The 17,554-nt window shown below is 42.6% G+C and overlaps 1 protein-coding gene across 1 annotated transcript in view; it reads right to left on the reverse strand.

Moving 5' to 3' along the window:
* CTNNA2 (catenin alpha 2) overlaps positions 1-17,554 on the reverse strand; it is a 1,202,879-nt gene that overhangs the window by 652,745 nt on the left and 532,580 nt on the right. The gene's annotated exons all lie outside the window — the stretch shown is intronic.

Raw genomic sequence — 17,554 nt, forward strand, 5'->3', positions numbered from 1 at the left:
TTTCTTTATAAGACTGCTTTATAAGACCATCTTGACCATGCAACACCATTTTGAAACCTTTGGGAATTCTTGCATTTTTAAAACTCACCTAATGCAGTTGGCCTCCAGGCTAGTTAATGAGGGTAGCTGAGGAATAACCTTGAGTTCCATCTCATTGTCCTAAGAGGTGTCCTGGGAAGTGAAAGTCAGATGAAAATCAGAAAACCCCATGGCTTTCTGAGGGAATGTGTAAGAAGGGTGAGAAGAATTTCATTACCTGCTTACATAAATCCCCACAGATAGAAGAGAAGAGTACGCAGGAAAATACTATTTCTCAACGTTTGTCAGACACTGTGCAAAGCACATATTACTTACATGATCACGCAATTCTAACAAAGGTGACTGGAGGTAGGAGGCAGCAGTTTTTTTAAAATCTTTATTTGAAATATAGTTAATTTACAATGTTGTGTTAGTTTCAGGTGTATAGCAAAGTGATTCAGATATATATATATACACACATATATATATATTCTTTTTCACATTCTTTTCCTTTCTAGGTTATTATAAAATATTGAGTATAGTTCCCTGTGCTATACAGTAGGTCTTTGTTGGTTATCTATTATATATTTAGTAGTGTGTATCTGTTAATCCCAAACTCCTAATTTATCACCCCCCCTTTCCCTTTAGGAGGCAGTTTTTACAGATGAATTAGTCTACCTTGATAAGTCTAAGTAATTCACTCAGGTTCCTACAACTTTTAAAGTAACAAAGCCAGCATTTGAATCAAGGATCGTCTGTTTCCAAAATCTGTTCTCTATATTTCTTTTATAAAGCACTTACAACTACCCGATGCAGAGATCATGACTTAAGATGTTAAACTGCAAATAACCTGCTTAGATGAGAATGTATCTCCTCTCTCACATGTACACGTACACGCACACGTGTGCGCGCGCACACACACACACACACACACACACAAAATCAGCTGTGTAGAGCCCAGATCCTCGTTGGCTACAGTATCTTCAAAATCGTTTCAGATGAATGATACCTATAATCAGGCAGAATCACCTCACATAATAAACATGCACTTATTTTCTAATTTTTTTTCATTTATAACCTGTGTGTGTGTGTGCACACGCCTGTGTGTGTTAGGAGTATTGCTCAGCGCGAACACACAAGACAACTGCATTTCACAGTTGAGTCTTCAGGCAGCAATATTTTAGCAGAATGAACATCAAATCTTCCCAATGACTTGCGAGCTGTGAAAGACACTGCAGCTAACTCCAACTGTAAAAAATATATTGGCTTCAGAAGAGGAATGGCATTTGGAAGGCTATGCTTTAAAATGATGTTGGGGGAGAGCAAAATTGAAGGCTGCAGTTCTCAGAGTGAAATCATCACTTTGAGGGGCCAGGTGCAGAGCTGGAGGTGTGAGGAGAAGATCAAGGTCTCTTCTTCTGTTCATCAGATTTGCAGCAGATCCTGCAGGGAAATGCAGCTGCAAGTGGGCCTTGGCCACGTCCTGGGTCAAGGCTGTGATCATGCGATTTTCCTGCCACCTTCTTCCTTCAGCTGTCTAAGATCTAGCACTGTGCAAGGTGGAAGAAGACGTCTTCCAGACCACCCAAGACATCTCTCTCCTGAGCCACAACTGGTAGATGCACCTTCTGCTTTGATTTTGTTTGAATTAGCTCCCCCTGTCATTTTAGCGTCTCTGAAAGTTTGGGATATTTTCTGCTAGATCCTCCACACTAACACCTGGTTCTGCAAAAAGTAGGTGGTCCATCATTGTTTGCTAAATACAGGACTGATTAAAGTATCTACAGAGGCAAGTTACTGAGAGGTGATTTTGTAATAGCCCCAGTGAGGGTGATACCACTGGTTCCATTTTACAGGTGGTGAAGCTGAGTCTGAAAGTGGGTAAGTGATGTGTCCGGAGACAGTGGGGCTGGAACTCACGCCCAGGCAGTCTGACAGCAGACCCTGCAGCCAACCTCAGAGGGAAACAATCCAACAGCTCCAGTGTCCTTTCCAGGAATCTGGGTCCACAGTCTCCTCCGCTCCTCCTACGCATAACTACTCACAGGAGGGTTAAGAAGAAAAAGAGAAGCTGATGTGCAAGGGATGAAAAAAAAATTGGAGAACTGCTTCAGTAGCCATCTACCAACACTGCCACCCCTCCTCTTAATTAGCAGTGAGTGGATAGGGAGGAGGTTAGCTTTCCAAAGAGCTGGTTCACGAAAAAAGCTAGGGAAACTCATTATTCCACACGACAGGGGTCCAGCTCTCCCTCCCCAACCCTCCTTAAAAGCACAGTGGGGTGACTGCAGGAGAGATAAGGAAACATAAATAACAACCGTGCTTTCTAAATGGCCCGGTCTGCACCATGCTTCTCCTTCCAGAGAGGTGTCTGTAAATGCACAGAAGCCTCCTTTCCAGACCATGCAGTCAAACCAAGTCAGTTTCCATCCGTTCCTGGTACACCAAGAAGCAAAGCAGGAACCTGACACAAAGCTGTGGATCTGGGTCGTAGAGTCCCACTGTAGTAAGAGTCTCTTAGAGTTCTATAGAATATTACAGCTCATAAAGCCTTTTCAAGTGAATGCTCTCATTCCTCTTTTGAGCCTTGTAGGATAGTGAAGTGGGTGTGATGCTCTTTTTCCCAGGGTAAGAACTCAAGACTAAGAAACATTTCAAAAGTCCCCCATCCTACAAGAGACTTGAACCCCTGCTTTGACTGTAAGCAGAGTGGTCTTTGCACCATCTTCACCTTTTTCAACACTGGTGGGAAGGGCTGGTGCACTGGCTCTTCTAGGACTCTGTGAGTAAACCCCTCCCCCTCTCCTGATAGGAAATAATATGGACTCTCTTTTCTAATAAAAACCACTAAAGAAAGCTGATATAGACCCAAAGATATTTACTAGAAAGAGGAGACTGCTCTATTTCAAAGAGCTGTCAAGAGCATCTTCCTAAAGGCTTGTGAGAGGGCGGGAGGTGTTGTCCTCTTCCTCCAGTACCACTCAACTACACAGGCAGAGTGAGCAGGAATGGAAACACACCTCCATGGCATGTTTTCAACGGCACAGAAATGTCAATGTCCCCCTAAGTCATTAGATTGAGACTCAGGAAACTTGAGTTTCCTTCTGGTTCTGCTACTAACCAGATTTAAGACAAATCATGTAAACGTGTACCCTGGTTCTTCCGATTGGTAAAACATGAGGATTTTTATGATCTCTTCCAGTTAAGGTGGTTGATAAAGTCTGGATAGAACTGGAAAAGGAAAAAGCTTGAAAAATGAATTGTAATTCAAATGAGATGTGGAACTGACATATGAATCCAAGATTCATATATCTCTGGCTCCACTGTTTCCAGTGGGAATAGATATGAAAATTCCCCCTTTGAGAATTATAATCTAAGTACCTCACATATTAATGGTAATATTGAGACATTACTAGCCCCAAATGCATTAGCAAACATTCAATGTGATGTTCAAGAGATAGGACCCAGAATGGTAAGATTTCATGCACTAGTGAAGGGGACAGCAAGGTCTCAACTCTGGGGTCATGTCAAAGGAGAAAGGTCTGAATGGCGATTCCAGTGAGAACAGAGTAGGACAGAACAAGGAAGGCAAAAATGGCAACTAAAGAAGAGAGGGCAATGAATGGGAAACAGACAACATTTCAAGGCAATTTACTAAGATACCCTGATCTGTTAGTATTTCTGATAACCAGTGTAGTACCCACAAGGAGAACAGGTAGGATATAAGATGCCCAGTTGCCAGGCCTCAGGACCCACATCCATTCTGGAAACTCCACTATTAGACGTTCCATTCCTGGGATCAGGTACATACCAAAATAGAAATTTGCACAGGCTGCAGCAGATGGAACTAAATCCAAAAGCACCATGGTTAAGATGAGTGTGGTGTCCAATGTCTTTATTTGAAGCATGTCTCTCTTACAAATTAGCTGTGAAGTTCTAGACAATTTACTTGACCTCTCTGTGCCTCAGTTCCCTCATGTATATCTATCTCATAGGGATGTTGTGGTGATTCTGAAATGATGTGTTGAACAGGTAGCACGCCTTCAGCACTTAACAAGTAGTATTATTATTGATAGGATGGCTTTGAATCTCTTTTTGCAAATATGCATGTTGCTATGGTCTGAATGTTTTGTGTTCCCCCAAAATTCATATGTTGAAATCCTAACCCCCAAACATGATAGTTTTAGGAGGTGGGCCTTTGGGAGATAGTTAAGTTATGAGGGTGGAACCCTTATGAATGGGATCAGTGCCATATATAAGAGGCTCCAAAGAAATCCTTAGAACCTTCCACCATGCGAAGACACAGTGAGAAGGTGTCAGCTATGAACCCAGAAAGAAGGCTCCCTCCAGAAGGTGACCACCCTGCTGGCTCCTTGATCTTACTTTCTAGCCTCCAGAACTTTGCACAATAAATTTCTGTTGTTTATAAGCCACCCAGTCTGTGGTATTTTGTTATAGCATCCTGAACGGGCTAAGAAACATATCTAGAGTCATTGTTCTCAAAGTACGTACAGGTGAAACACCCAAGCTATATTGCTAAATTCATGTTTGGTCTCCCTCAAAATCATAGCAATTAAATATGGTCAGAATCATTCTTTTAATCCATAGTTTTTTTCTTTAAATATTAGCCACCTTCTACATCAACCCTAAGGCTACCTTATTTAAAAACTGATAAGTAGCAGATACATAATAGAGAAATGTGTGAATTGTAGTCGATCATGGAAGCTTGTTCTTTAGTGGGCATGAATGTTCATGGGTATGATTTTCTATTGCTCCATATGACGCAACCACAGTTTCACTGTAACACAAGCCCCAGTTTATGGAGTAAAATATAAAAAAATAATGAAATAGCTCAATATCGTATTTCCCTCCAGATGTTCTACCACCTGAACTAGTTTGAAAACCAGTGATCTAAAAATTGCCTCATTCTTTAGCTGTCCTTGCTAAAATGAAAGAAACAAATATATTGGTAAATTTGTGTTCTTTGGATTATTTCTAAAAACATGAACAAATAAATTGAGCATGCAGCTGGCCTATTAATAAAAATGTTTAAATCCATAAGTAGAACAACACTTTTTTTTTCCTCCAAAGCTGGCTTATGGGTATAGCTTTCTAGAATTCTCTTTTCCCATGACACCTGCTGGATCTGGTGCTCTCTATACCATTAAGTACCAATACCATGATTTCTATTATACCATAGCAGGTGAGTGAAAAGCGTAGACATTGCTAGCTGCCAATAAGTATTCTTAAGTGTTTTCTTCTTAAATATGTCTTTCAAGCTCACCATGACAAACTTCCATGATGCAAGCTCACTGGAGGAAATGGTGGACTAGGGGTTTAAAAGGCTTTCCCTCACTTAACATAAATAGGGCCACTGCTAACCCCTAAAGCATTTTAATGCAAATTTTTAAAAGTGATCCTTCTTCTTGATTGATGTAGCCCCTACCTGCCCCCTCCATAGGGTGCCTTGCACAGCATACAGCTACACAACTACATGCATACACAACTGTATGCAGTGGCCCTAAATGTAATGAGTCTAAGTTCCATCCAGAGTCTCAAGGTCACCTGCAATCAAGCACTTCCCAGTCTTCCCAGCATTATTTCCTCCTGGCACCACTCACACCTACTAGCTAGTCTCCCACCCCTACCCACCGCCACCTTTCTGGGCAGGGACCTTGTAATAAAGAGCAGAAATAATGGGGTCGGATGACCTGAGTTAAACACTGGCTCTGCTTCTTAGTAACTGTGATTCCGAACAGATTACCCCACTTCTCTTCTCCTCTCTACAAAATGGCGAAGATGGTAGCCCCTATCTCAGGAAGATAAAGTGAGAAAATGCAGGTAAAGCACTGACCCATCTGCTTGGCCCATAAAAAATGCTCAGTAGATATTTCTACTGTTAATTTTTAAAAATTTATTTTATTTTATTTATTTTTGGCTGTGTTGGGTCTTCATTGCTGCGTGCAGGTTTTCTCTAGTTGCAGAGAGATGGGGCTACTCTTCATTGTGGTGCACGGGCCTCTCACTGCAGTAGCTTCTCTTGTTGAGGAGCACGGGCTCTAGGTGTGCAGGCGTCAGTAGTTGTGGCTCACGGGCTCTAGGTGTGCAGGCTTCAGTAGTCGTGGCGAATGGGCTTAGTTGCTCCGCAGCCTGTGGGATCTTCCTGGACCAGGGCTCGAACGGGTGTTCCTTGAATTGGCAGGTGGATTCTTAATCACTGCGTCATCAGGGAAGCCCTTGCTACTGTTAATCTTATCTTTTCCTTTGTCACAACTATTTCTGACTTGCTCATGACCATCCATCTTTCCAAAATCCATGGGTCCTTTGAGGACCATCCCTTTCTCCACTAAGCTCCTCTACGCCATACTCCTGACTTTCTGATTGCTTATAGCATGCACCCCATACAGTTAGCATTGAATTATGTCCTGTCTTATTATTTCCTAGCAACAAAGTCTGCAAGGAATATTAGTCCTATGAAATTCTCCTCAAAAAATGTTAATATATTAAGCTAAGTCTGGGGGCACTGCACATTGTCTCTCTCTACTTGGAAATCACAAAATACTCAAGGGTCTGAAAAGTCCGGCAGTTAAAAAAAAAAATCTATCAAACATTTTTAATCTCTATTTTCTCACCATTTTAAATAAAGAAACCTTAAAACCATTAAACCTGAAACCATTAAAGGGTTTAATGTAAAATACATTAAGATTCCAAAGAAGCAATGTGCCTCATATCACACTTTGGAAAGTTCTGACATATTGCTGAATCTAATGGAGCTGCTGGGGTCTTGGGGGTGGAGAGAGGGGTGATGCCCACATCTTTCCCCGGTTTCCCCAAAGCTGCCTTCCAGAGAATTCCATGGCACCCTAGGGACTATTAAGTACAGTTTAGAAGCCATCAACATACATACCTTCATATGGTCCCCAGAAAGCAAGAGGAATAGTGTTATCTTTATTTTACAGATAAGAAAATTGTGGTTTATCCTGGTCAGGACTGAATGCCCACATATCAACCAAGCAGTGTGGGCAGAACCACTTCCAAATAAAGTAATCCTTTCACTGGGCCTTGCAGAGTTCTTTAAATGTGCAATAAACATACAGAATTCTACCTACCCTTTTGTACTGGGTGACAGCTAGGAGGTAAGGAAAGATGCAAAAAGGAATTGCAGCTTCAATTTTTCTCTCTGCTACTAAAAATGCTGTCCTGATTATGACCCAATATTTTCAAAGCACAGTGCCCATTCCTCAGGCTGAAGAAAACCTGCATGCTGGGTGAAACTGCATTCTTTATATGGCTTTGAATTGGCATCTGCATGAGTGGCATCGATTCCAGTATCCAGCGGCTTGGCAGGTAAGTCTATTTGCCCTTGACACTCACACCTCAGTCTCAGCTTTAAGATCGGGAAGGGAACTGAGGAAAAGCAGAAGTCATGAGGCAATTAGGAGAGGGCGGGATAAACTGAAACAGACATGACAACGATGACTTTCCCTTAAATCCCAGCACAGTTCTGTACTTCAACTGCAGTACGACTCCTTCAAGATGAACCTGAGCTGGGAGCATCAGGGGCGAGACAGCAATGGTGACAACAGCTCTCTTGTCACAGACACTACTGCCTCTAGTAGCACCAAGATGCCGACCATCACTAATGTCCAAGAGAAGCTTTTAAAACATTTCACCGCTTAGCTTGAGTGAGTGGAGAACGTTCAACAAATGTCGAAATCTTGTGGATCAGAGACATTTTGCCAAGTAGGGACTAGTCTTCCAGTGTGTATAAAAAGACTCAGGCAGGACAGCCGATTAGTCCTGGGTGGCTAGAGGGAGGAGTGAAGGGGAAGGAGGTCAAAGAGGGGTTGTACACTGGTCTGATGAGGGCTGACCCTGTTCTGTAGGTAGAGGAGTATCATGAGGAGGGTGGAGACACAACTCAATGGAGACTGAGGCCAGGAATACACACTGGGTAGATCAGGGTACAGAGGAGCAGAGCTGTGATTAAATTGATACAGCACAGCTCATTGGTCTCAGTATCTGGGCAAGAACCCAGATTTCTCCGTTCTCAGTGTAGAATTCTCTCCACTAAAGCCTACTGAGTCCACAGTAGAATTCCCTTTCGTCCCTCCTTTCCTTGCTCCCACCCCCTCCTTTTTACTGCACAGCCTGAGGTTCAGAATTAAGTACTTCCGTTAAATTACCTCCCAGGATTTCATGAAGAATAATAATGTGCATGTTTGATCTAAGATGAGGGAAATACTGTAGACAATGATTCAGAGCATCCATTTTCCACTTGGCCAAACTCATTTTGACGGAACCTCTACCAGATGTGCCTGAGCCAAAGTCTCCCTTAACTTGGGCCATAGCTTTAGTGAAATCAAAACTACTCCTTGGGGCTTCCCTGGTGGTGCAGTGGTTGAGAGTCCGCCTGCCGATGCAGGGGACACGGGTTCGTGCCCTGGTCCGGGAGGATCCCACATGCCGCGGAGCGGCTGGGCCCGTGAGCCATGGCCGCTGAGCCTGCGCGTCCGGAGCCTGTGCTCCGCAACAGGAGAGGCCACAACAGTGAGAGGCCCGCGTACCGCAAAAACAAACAAACAAACAAACAAACTACTCCTTGGGCTCTCTCAATTTTCCTCTTAGTGTAAGAGTGTTCCCTGTGACACTTACACTCCAAAACAATGCTTAGGGATTAAAAGGTAGCTCTGAAGAGCACTCTCGATAGACTTAACTAAGGAAGTGAACCTATCTGGGACTCTCTCCAATGTGAAGAATCAACCCATAAGCTTCCCAAAAGACAACATTACAAAGTCTATCTGAACCATGGAGACACTTGGAATAGTTTAGGGTTGTCACTGAGCACATTTAAAACCAACGTCATTTAAAGCCTTAACATTTCTGTGAGGGGTCAACAGCTTAGTAGTAAAGAGAGATGTGTTCACAAAAGAGTACATTCTGAGTGATTTAATGAAGCAGAATCTGATGCCCAAAGCATTAGAAAGTAACAAATGAACAGTATCCTAAAATATAGGGCAGTAGTTTTTAAACTATTTGAGAGCTATAATAGTACATTTCATTTTTTTTTCAAATGAAATTGTACATGGAATCACAATATATAAGGTAGATAACTGCAGAGCTGGCCTGGTGTCACCAGGCAGGATGATCCTGAGGCTGTGTCCACCAGGCGACTTCCTCATGCTTCATCTTCAAGGCATTTTCCTTTAACATCAGCGACCCATACAACTCAGTCTGCAAACTGCTGATCGTGTTCACCTCTCTCCCTTTACCGTAGACTAGAAAGTACCCTGGGTCAGGTTAAGCAAGCACAGCCCTGGCCTTTATTCCTGTCTTTGCCAATTACTAGCCCAATCCCCAGGAGAAAAGTCACATAAATGACAACTTTTCTTTCTTCTATAAAATGTGAAGAAGAAAAGTGTGTGTGTGTGCGTGTGCGTGTGCGTGTGTGTGTGTGTGTGTGTGTGTGTGTATCTCAAAGATGTGTTCAGGATCAAACTAGATTTTAAAATGCCATTTTTTACACTCTAACATTTAGATAAATGTTCAATGCTGTTGGCCATACAGTTAATTCATAGAAACCTAAGATTTGCTTAATCCCTTTCTCTCTAATTTGAACGTAAGCTACATGAGCATGGGGCTTTGAATTTGAACTGCGCTGGGCATGTAGTAGGTGCAGTAAGTATTTGTTAAAAGAATAAGTGAATATTAAATGGATGAATAGTTGGATGGATGGATGGATGGATGGATGGATAGATGGATGGTTGGATGGATAAATAATGCCCCTTTAATGGTTTGTTTACAATGTTAAATGGAATAATGTACATAAAAGAGCCAAGCACAGGGTCAAGTTTTGTCAAATGTTAATCCCCTTCCCTTTTTTCTCTGTTAGTCTTCTTGTACTATTCCATCCTTATCTCCTAAGCATGAAAGGTTAAGACCAAACCATGGAAGTATCACGTATTCCACCCTTTTGAATTTGTACCAGATACTGCACGCAAGGGGGAAGTACTCGATTCTGGGTCTTTAGCTTAGGAGGGATGCCCCTGGCTGATTTATTAGGAATCAACTCTGGTGGAGAGATCCTGGGACACAAGAGGCTGTCCACAGGTATTAGATGGGCAGGGATGAGGCTTGCAACAGGACAAGGATAAGGATATCCTGCACCGGGATGATGTAGAGAGGGGACAAGTTTGAGAGAGAATCCCCAGGCAGAACTGGTGGGCTGATGGGGAAGTGGGATGGAGACCACCTTCTCCACTTGTCCTCAGCCTCTCAAATTCTGCCAAAAGCTCAAGTGTCCTTCAGGTCTTTTGTCTTTTTCTAACATTGAAGGTAGAAATAATGTGACTTTTGATACCTGAAAGCTAGCAACAACAAATCCTTCTATAGCAAGCTTCCACTGCCTTTAATCACCGATGTCCTGGGGAGTGTGTACCCCTTTGGAGAAGGCAGAAATGCCAAGGGGAAGAACTCCCTACAAGGAGAGTGTTTTAAAAGGCACTTTTTAAAAAAGCCCATTTTGTGGAAAAAATCAGCTGTCTCTTAATTGCTATCTGCACTGTGGTTTCTCCTTGGGGTTGGAGAGGGGAGTGGATTAAAGAAAAAGTTTTGAAGGCCATATGCGTGAATATCCAAATGATATGAATTTTAATATATACTTTTTAAAGGGTTAGGCAATGATGGAAAGATACGACGGCTTTGCTCTTATTTCTCGGTTTGATTAAAATCCCTACAAAAGTGCAATGGTTACCTCTTTGGAAACTTTGCAGAATTTTAAACTTTGGAAAGACTTTATCTTTCACAGTCACAACTTTATGCAAAAGCCTTTGGCTGCAGGAGCCTGGGATCCAGATCAATGGTGTGGCAAAGGTGTTGCATATGTTTCTGAAAGGTAACTGGCTTGGAATGAGCATCCTCCCAGTTAGAAGTGAAGCCACCTAGTTATCTAAATGAAATAGAAAGATGCATGGAATATTCCCCTCGTCCCAACTAGATAAGAAGACTGAGCTCTCAAAACATTATCCATAGTCAATCATTTAAGACTTTTCAGATTATCAACTACAGCATTTCCTAAAAAAAAGTCGTTCCAAATAACATTGCAAATCTCATTCCCTACTCAATCCATGCTTCTGAATGGAACAGGCAACAGGCATGCATTTAAATAGAGTGTCAAAGAAATGAATCCCCAGTTTATTGCAACTATTCACTTGGCTAGTAAATGGCCTCCATACTATTCTTCCTTCATTAAAAATGGTTCATTTCCTTTGGCCTTTATTCATTGCCTAATATTCCTAATGAACTTAATGTAGCAAGTGATGTAATCAGACAAAAGAACTGTAAGAACCTTTTTCTGCCACTATAAGCAGAATTAAATCATATTTAGTTAGGAATTCAGTGTTCACCAAAAGTTTTGATTAACTATTTGTCACCCACACTGCTGTCTTTCCTCAGGCTTGTTCCTTTCTCCCGGAGGAAGAAAGCACTAGGAGGAAAGCACTAGCTCTTAGGCTTCATTCTCTATGTCAGACACAACCATGCACCAGGCAGGTGCCTAACTAGTCCCAACCATGGATTAGTCACCACACTGGGTGACCCTTAATCCTCCATGGCCAAGAGTGTGCGAAGTGGTGTGCATGAGAGAGGAATGAGATGACATCCACGGTAGCTGCTTTATAACCAGAGCAGAGGAGAGAGTCCAGCAAAGCTGGAAAGCAATGGCTTCTGGATAGCTTTTGCCAAAAATAGTCACTGCCCTGTTGTAAGGATGAGAGAATTCTATTTCCAGAAAGGGAAATTGAGGATACAAAAAGGTGGCGAATAAAAATGTCTGCCAAAAAAGCACCAAGGACTTCAAGAGGGGCAAACTACAGCTGGAGAGCCTGCCTGAAAGGCAGACTTTGTGCCAAACCACAGAGCAGCAGGAAAGGCCTGCGGGGTTTGCTTCGTTTTTGTTTGCTTTTGCTTTCTTAGCAGAAATAAACATGGTGGAAAAGGTGTTTTGAGAACCATGATTTGGTACTGAATAGTGCAGCTGGAGAAACAATAATAATTCTGCAGCTGCCTGGTCAGGAGGCAATAAGGTCTTGGACCAAGGTGGTAACACTGAGGTACCGAAAGGGGGCTTTTGCAAGAGGCCCAGTGGAGGAAGAATTGGTGATGAATTGGGAATCATTGTGGAGAGGTAAAGGAGAAAGATGGGTTAAAAACTGCTGGATGCATCTGAAACAGTTCTTACTCTGACCCTCACAATGTCTGTCCTTCCTTCCCATCAACCAGGGTGCAGCTCCACACCACCCAGCCATCATCTCAGAGTCACTCAGCTGAGCATGACTCTCCCCGCACTGAGCTGGTGCAGCACATATGGGCAGCGCAGGCCACACAGCAGCCCTTCTTGGAGCGTTTCTGAGCAGGTTTCATATTGTTCTCAGCTCCTTGGGGCAGCAAGTTCTCTGCAACATATCTATAATCACCACCATGCCCCCAAGGCCTGGTGCACATAGCACTGTAGGTGCCAGGTAAGTATTTGTAGAGAGAATAGTGAGAATTTAGCACCATAGTTGTCTTCAAGAATAAGGGCTAAAGTCTTGGCTACGTGAATAAAATCTCTCCTTTATATAAGCGCTCTATAGTGACTCAAAATGATCATTTTCTGCCCAGAGCTGCTTTCTTTCTTTTTTTTTTAAATAAATAAAATAAATAAATTTATTTTTTAGAAAAAGCAATTGAAAGTGGAAATTATTATTAGAAAGTTAACAAGTACAGGAAGCGGGCAGCAGATCTGGCTAGTGTTTATTTATTTAGATGTTGCTGAATTTTTAAAATCCTGCCAATGACCAAAAGAATGATGATTTGCCCAATGAAACCATATTTTCCCTGTTCTCTTCTATACTATAGTTCCACGTGTGTGAAGTTCAGGGGTAAGAGGGAAACAACATATGTATATTCCAAGTAAATGCATTGGTCCTAGTTCAAGTTTAGTATCTGGTAGGAAGAGCATTTTTTTTTTTTCCCTTCATAATGTACTCCTCACAGATTTCCATTCATGAGTGCATAGAGACTCTTAGAATGTTAGAGCTGGCTGGATCTGTGCAGATCAGATCACTTACCCCCTTAATTCACATTTAAGGACACTGAGGAAATGACAAAGATAAATTTACTAGGATTCTAAATTCTAGAGCCTTTGTGCTCCAATATTCCAGAGGCTTTCTGCTAATTAAAATGTTCCCTTCCTGTAAAAAAAAAGGAGTCAGCAGAGTCTGAGATTTCCCCCCTTCCCTCTATAGCATGGCCAGTGTTACCCTTCAAGGCCCTGATCAAATGTCCTCTCTTCTGTGAAGTTTTGCAGCCTCAGATGAGATGAGCCATCTGAGTGTTGCAGGAAGGAAAGTGGGCCGGAGAGAATGGTCACATCCCAGGTCAGAGGCAAGTCCCTGGGACAGACACTAAGTGTGGATTCTTGGCTTCATGCAGGAAAGAATTCAAGAGGGAGCCATAGTAAAGTGAAAGAAGGTTTATTCAGGGAGAAACACACTCCACAGACAGAGTGTGGGTCATCTCAGAAGGCATGAGGCCCAGACTTGCTTTCTGATAAAAGTCAAACAAGCTTAAAACAAAAAAGCTCCCATTTGATTCGACATTTCTGAAGAGAGCTGAGAATCTTGGTTGATGATAACATCTACCTTCCTTGTTCTGCTTCATCATCAGACCACCAAGCAGGTACAAGAATTCTCACAGATTTCAAACATACATTCTGCTGAGTTTTCTCATTTAGTCATTGGTGAAGGTAATTCCTCCCAGGTTTGGTAATTTGAGGCCAAATATCAACCATCAATTTGCATAAAGGAAGAACTCAGGAGGATGCTATTTACGTCCTGTGTCCACTAATATAATCTGTCTCAAGTTTGAAGGACACCTTTACAAAAACAATTTTGTGTGGTGCTCACATATTAATAAGCTAGTGGGAGCTCAATATATAGTAAATTCATCTGACTTAGGCCAATATTTTAAGGCTTATTAAGAGACAATAGTAACTCGACAATTGAGACACAAGCATCTCAGGTATTTAGTTGGTATCTTGACGTTCTCTATGTATCTTAACAGCCAAGAGACCTTAAGACTTCAAAAGCACTGCTTGGGCTTCCCTGGTGGCGCAGTGGTTGAGAGTCCGCCTGCCGATGCAGGGGACACAGGTTCGTGCCCCGGTCCGAGAAGATCCCACATGCCGCGGAGCGGCTGCGCCCATGAGCCATGGCCACTGAGCCTGCGCGTCCGGAGCCTGTGCTCCGCAACGGGAGAGGCCACAACAGTAAGAGGCCCACGTACCGCAAAAACAACAACAACAACAACAACAACAAAAAGCACTGCTCATGCCCACTCCAGAGTAAGCCTGAAAAAGAGAGATCCTGAACTGGTACCAAAGAGGCTGAGTATCAGAATTGAATAGTAAAAATTGGTGACTTCCTGGACAAATTAAGTCTTCACCACATAGTTGTAACTCTATATATTCATCTAATCAAATAGTGGCTACATCTGTATTTGAATATAGGAGACATTCCAAAGCAAAACAAAATTATGAGTCATGTTGAATTACCCATGTGTCAGATTTCATTCATCTGTGCAGAGAGTCTGGATTTGATCATCATAGAGGAAAATGATTCTAGAATATGGATGCTAGATGACTGCAAAGGGGCTAGTCTCCTTCCTCACAGTTTCCAAACCCTAGGACGGAATGAATAAAGAAATAAGCCCCAAGGAGCTGATTAATGGGCATCCCTTCCAGAGTGATTCGTACACCACCCCTGCCTGTGTGACCATTATGTATTTATTAACATTAAAGCAATGCTATTCAAGTAGGTATCAAAACATTTTAATGTGATGGAACGCTGGATGAAATATTATTGCAACCTCTCAGCAGACTGAAACAAGCTGAGATAATTGTACTGCCAAGGAGAACAGACTCAGCCTCCAGATGCCACTTCAGGCCCTGAGTTTTATCTTCCAACATTGCATTATTTGATGCAATAATGACCTAATGTCATGTTCTCAATCAGCTCCCCCCATATTGTGATACCCACTGGATACCACTGATTGCACCCCCTCTGTTCCAATACATCTTCTGAGGCTTAATCGCAGAATCAGTGAGGAATCCCAGGCTGAGGAACTTCTGTCATTTCCTGGGTACTTCCTGGTACAGCCCTGGTTCATTGAGGGTAGTGGTGGGGTGTGGAGAGCAACAGGGTGGAGACCAAGGCCCTGTCTCTCCAAAGAGTCAAGAGCTGGAACAAGACAATTATTTGAGAAGAGACATTAAGCACAAGAGCAACAAGTACAGAATACCAAACAAAAGTGAAGCCATGTTTAGAAAATATACCAACACCCTTCTTTGGCATTTTTCTTCAGTGCGGTTTTCATTTCTGAAAAAAAAAAAAATTTCCTACTTTCTGAATTTAGCTGTCTTTTCCTTCTATGCTATACCCCATCCCCTGTGGGCCTTCAAATTTTTTTCTATGGGACAGAAAGAAATAGAGCAGTGCCTATCTTCAGCAAGCTTGTCACCATGGCGGGGGTCCCATGACCGTTCATGTGATAAGTAAGTTGACCATCCAAGGCAGAGGGTGGTCACCCCAAAGTCATTTTCAGAAAGCCACTCTCTGAAGGTGGTAGTGTGTGGATGAATGTCTACGAACTAGGGGAATAAGAGCAAAGGAGTGACAGAGTCCAGCAGGTAGAACCAGAAAGTTTGGTTTGAATATAGTCACACTTATTTTCCCATGTTTAGTACCAAGGCCATTTACTAAATGCTCCCAAGGACAGATCTGTGACCTCAAGGAGGACACTGGGTTATTTTAAACCATGATAAGCTCTCTCCTCTTGCTTATTTAGTTCTGTATGCTGTAGGAGCCTGGTGGGTGGCAGAGTTATTATACAAAGCTTCTTTTTACTATCCTCCTCAGTCTCCCAAATTCCAGAGCATTTCCACCCTCAAACCTTTCTGTTCTCAATCTGTCCCCCTGAACCAGAATGTCTTTTCCCTCTTTACATATACTGACTGGTCTGGAGACTCCTGTTCAAGCTCCCCACCCCCAACCAATGGCACTGCCCTTCTATTCTGGTTTCCTAAAAAACTTGTCTCTTAATCATTTACTACCTTTGTTGTTATTTCATTTCTTCACGAAACTGTGTACTGCATCTTTTTTTTTTTTTTTTGCGGTACGTGGGCCTCTCACTGTTGTGGTCTCTCCCATTGCGGAGCACAGGCTCCGGACGCACAGGCTCAGTGGCCACGGCTCACGGGCCCAGCCGCTCCGCGGCATGTGGGATCTTCCCGGACCGGGGCACAAACCCGTATCCCCTGCATCGGCAGGCGAACTCTCAACCACTGCGCCACCAGGGAAGCCCTGTACTGCATCTTTGATGAGATCTTAAGATGCCCAAGGACAGCAAATTGAAAACTCCTGACCAGGTTTCAGTTCTTGGTAATGAATCAAGCAATGTACGAAGGTGTGCCAAGAGCTGTGGCTCAGCTTGGAGCTTATGTGGGATCACAAGGAACAGGGAGAATTAGAGGAGACAGAACAGGCCAATGGGTAGCATAGTGATTTTAGGGCCAGCTCTGTACCTTGGAAAGTCACTGGCGATACAGGGCAGATGTAAAGACAACTTAAAACACAATGCTAATGGATGCTTCTCGTGGACAGGGGATTAATTTAAGAGCACATTTCTTAAATGAAATGAACCAACCTCTGTGGCTCTAAAGCTGCAGACGTAGAAGTCAGAAGGTAACCCCTCTGCTACATTATGCATGAGTTTAATACTTTTTCCTGTTCTTCCCCTCAAATAAACTGCAGAAAAGCCTTGAGAATCTGTTCAAGAGAAGTGGGGAGAAGCAAAAAACCCAGAAACAGGGGACCAAAGAGGAGCAGTTGTGAACATAAAATTCTGCCAATTTCACAGTTTGGCCCAGGACAGTTCTCCATTCCACCAGATCCTCTTGGAGGGGATGAGCCAAGAGACAGTGTTCAGTTCTGGTCCTCCTTTCCTTCTTCAACAGATCCACATCCAAAGAGCTTCTTCAAGAATTCAAACTAACTGAAAATTTCCATTAGCCCAGTTTGGTATATCCCTATTATATTCATAAATTAGAGAAGAAAACCACAAACTCAGAAGTTCTCAGTAGAATAATACAAAATACAAGAACATATCAACCGCAAGCACCATGACAATAAAATCCTAATAGAATCCTAGCAAAGTCCCTATTCAGTCCCAAATCTTCTCCATATCTTACTCAAGTGATGACCCTAGCCCATGATATCAAACTAAGACAGGAAGTCAGATTCAGACATTTTAGAAAGATTCTTGTACCTATAACTGTAAAACCATCATCTGCTTAAATACAACCACCAGAAAATTCAGTTAACCAGAATACCTCATTCCTCACATATTTTGGTTCCTGGGGGTTTGACTGCCTCCATTCTGCCATATGCAACATTAAGTATGCTTAATTTTCAAAGCAGAACATATAATTATTCCTTTT

Source organism: Lagenorhynchus albirostris, chromosome 13, assembly GCF_949774975.1.
Source record: "Lagenorhynchus albirostris chromosome 13, mLagAlb1.1, whole genome shotgun sequence".
Taxonomy (NCBI): domain Eukaryota; kingdom Metazoa; phylum Chordata; class Mammalia; order Artiodactyla; family Delphinidae; genus Lagenorhynchus; species Lagenorhynchus albirostris.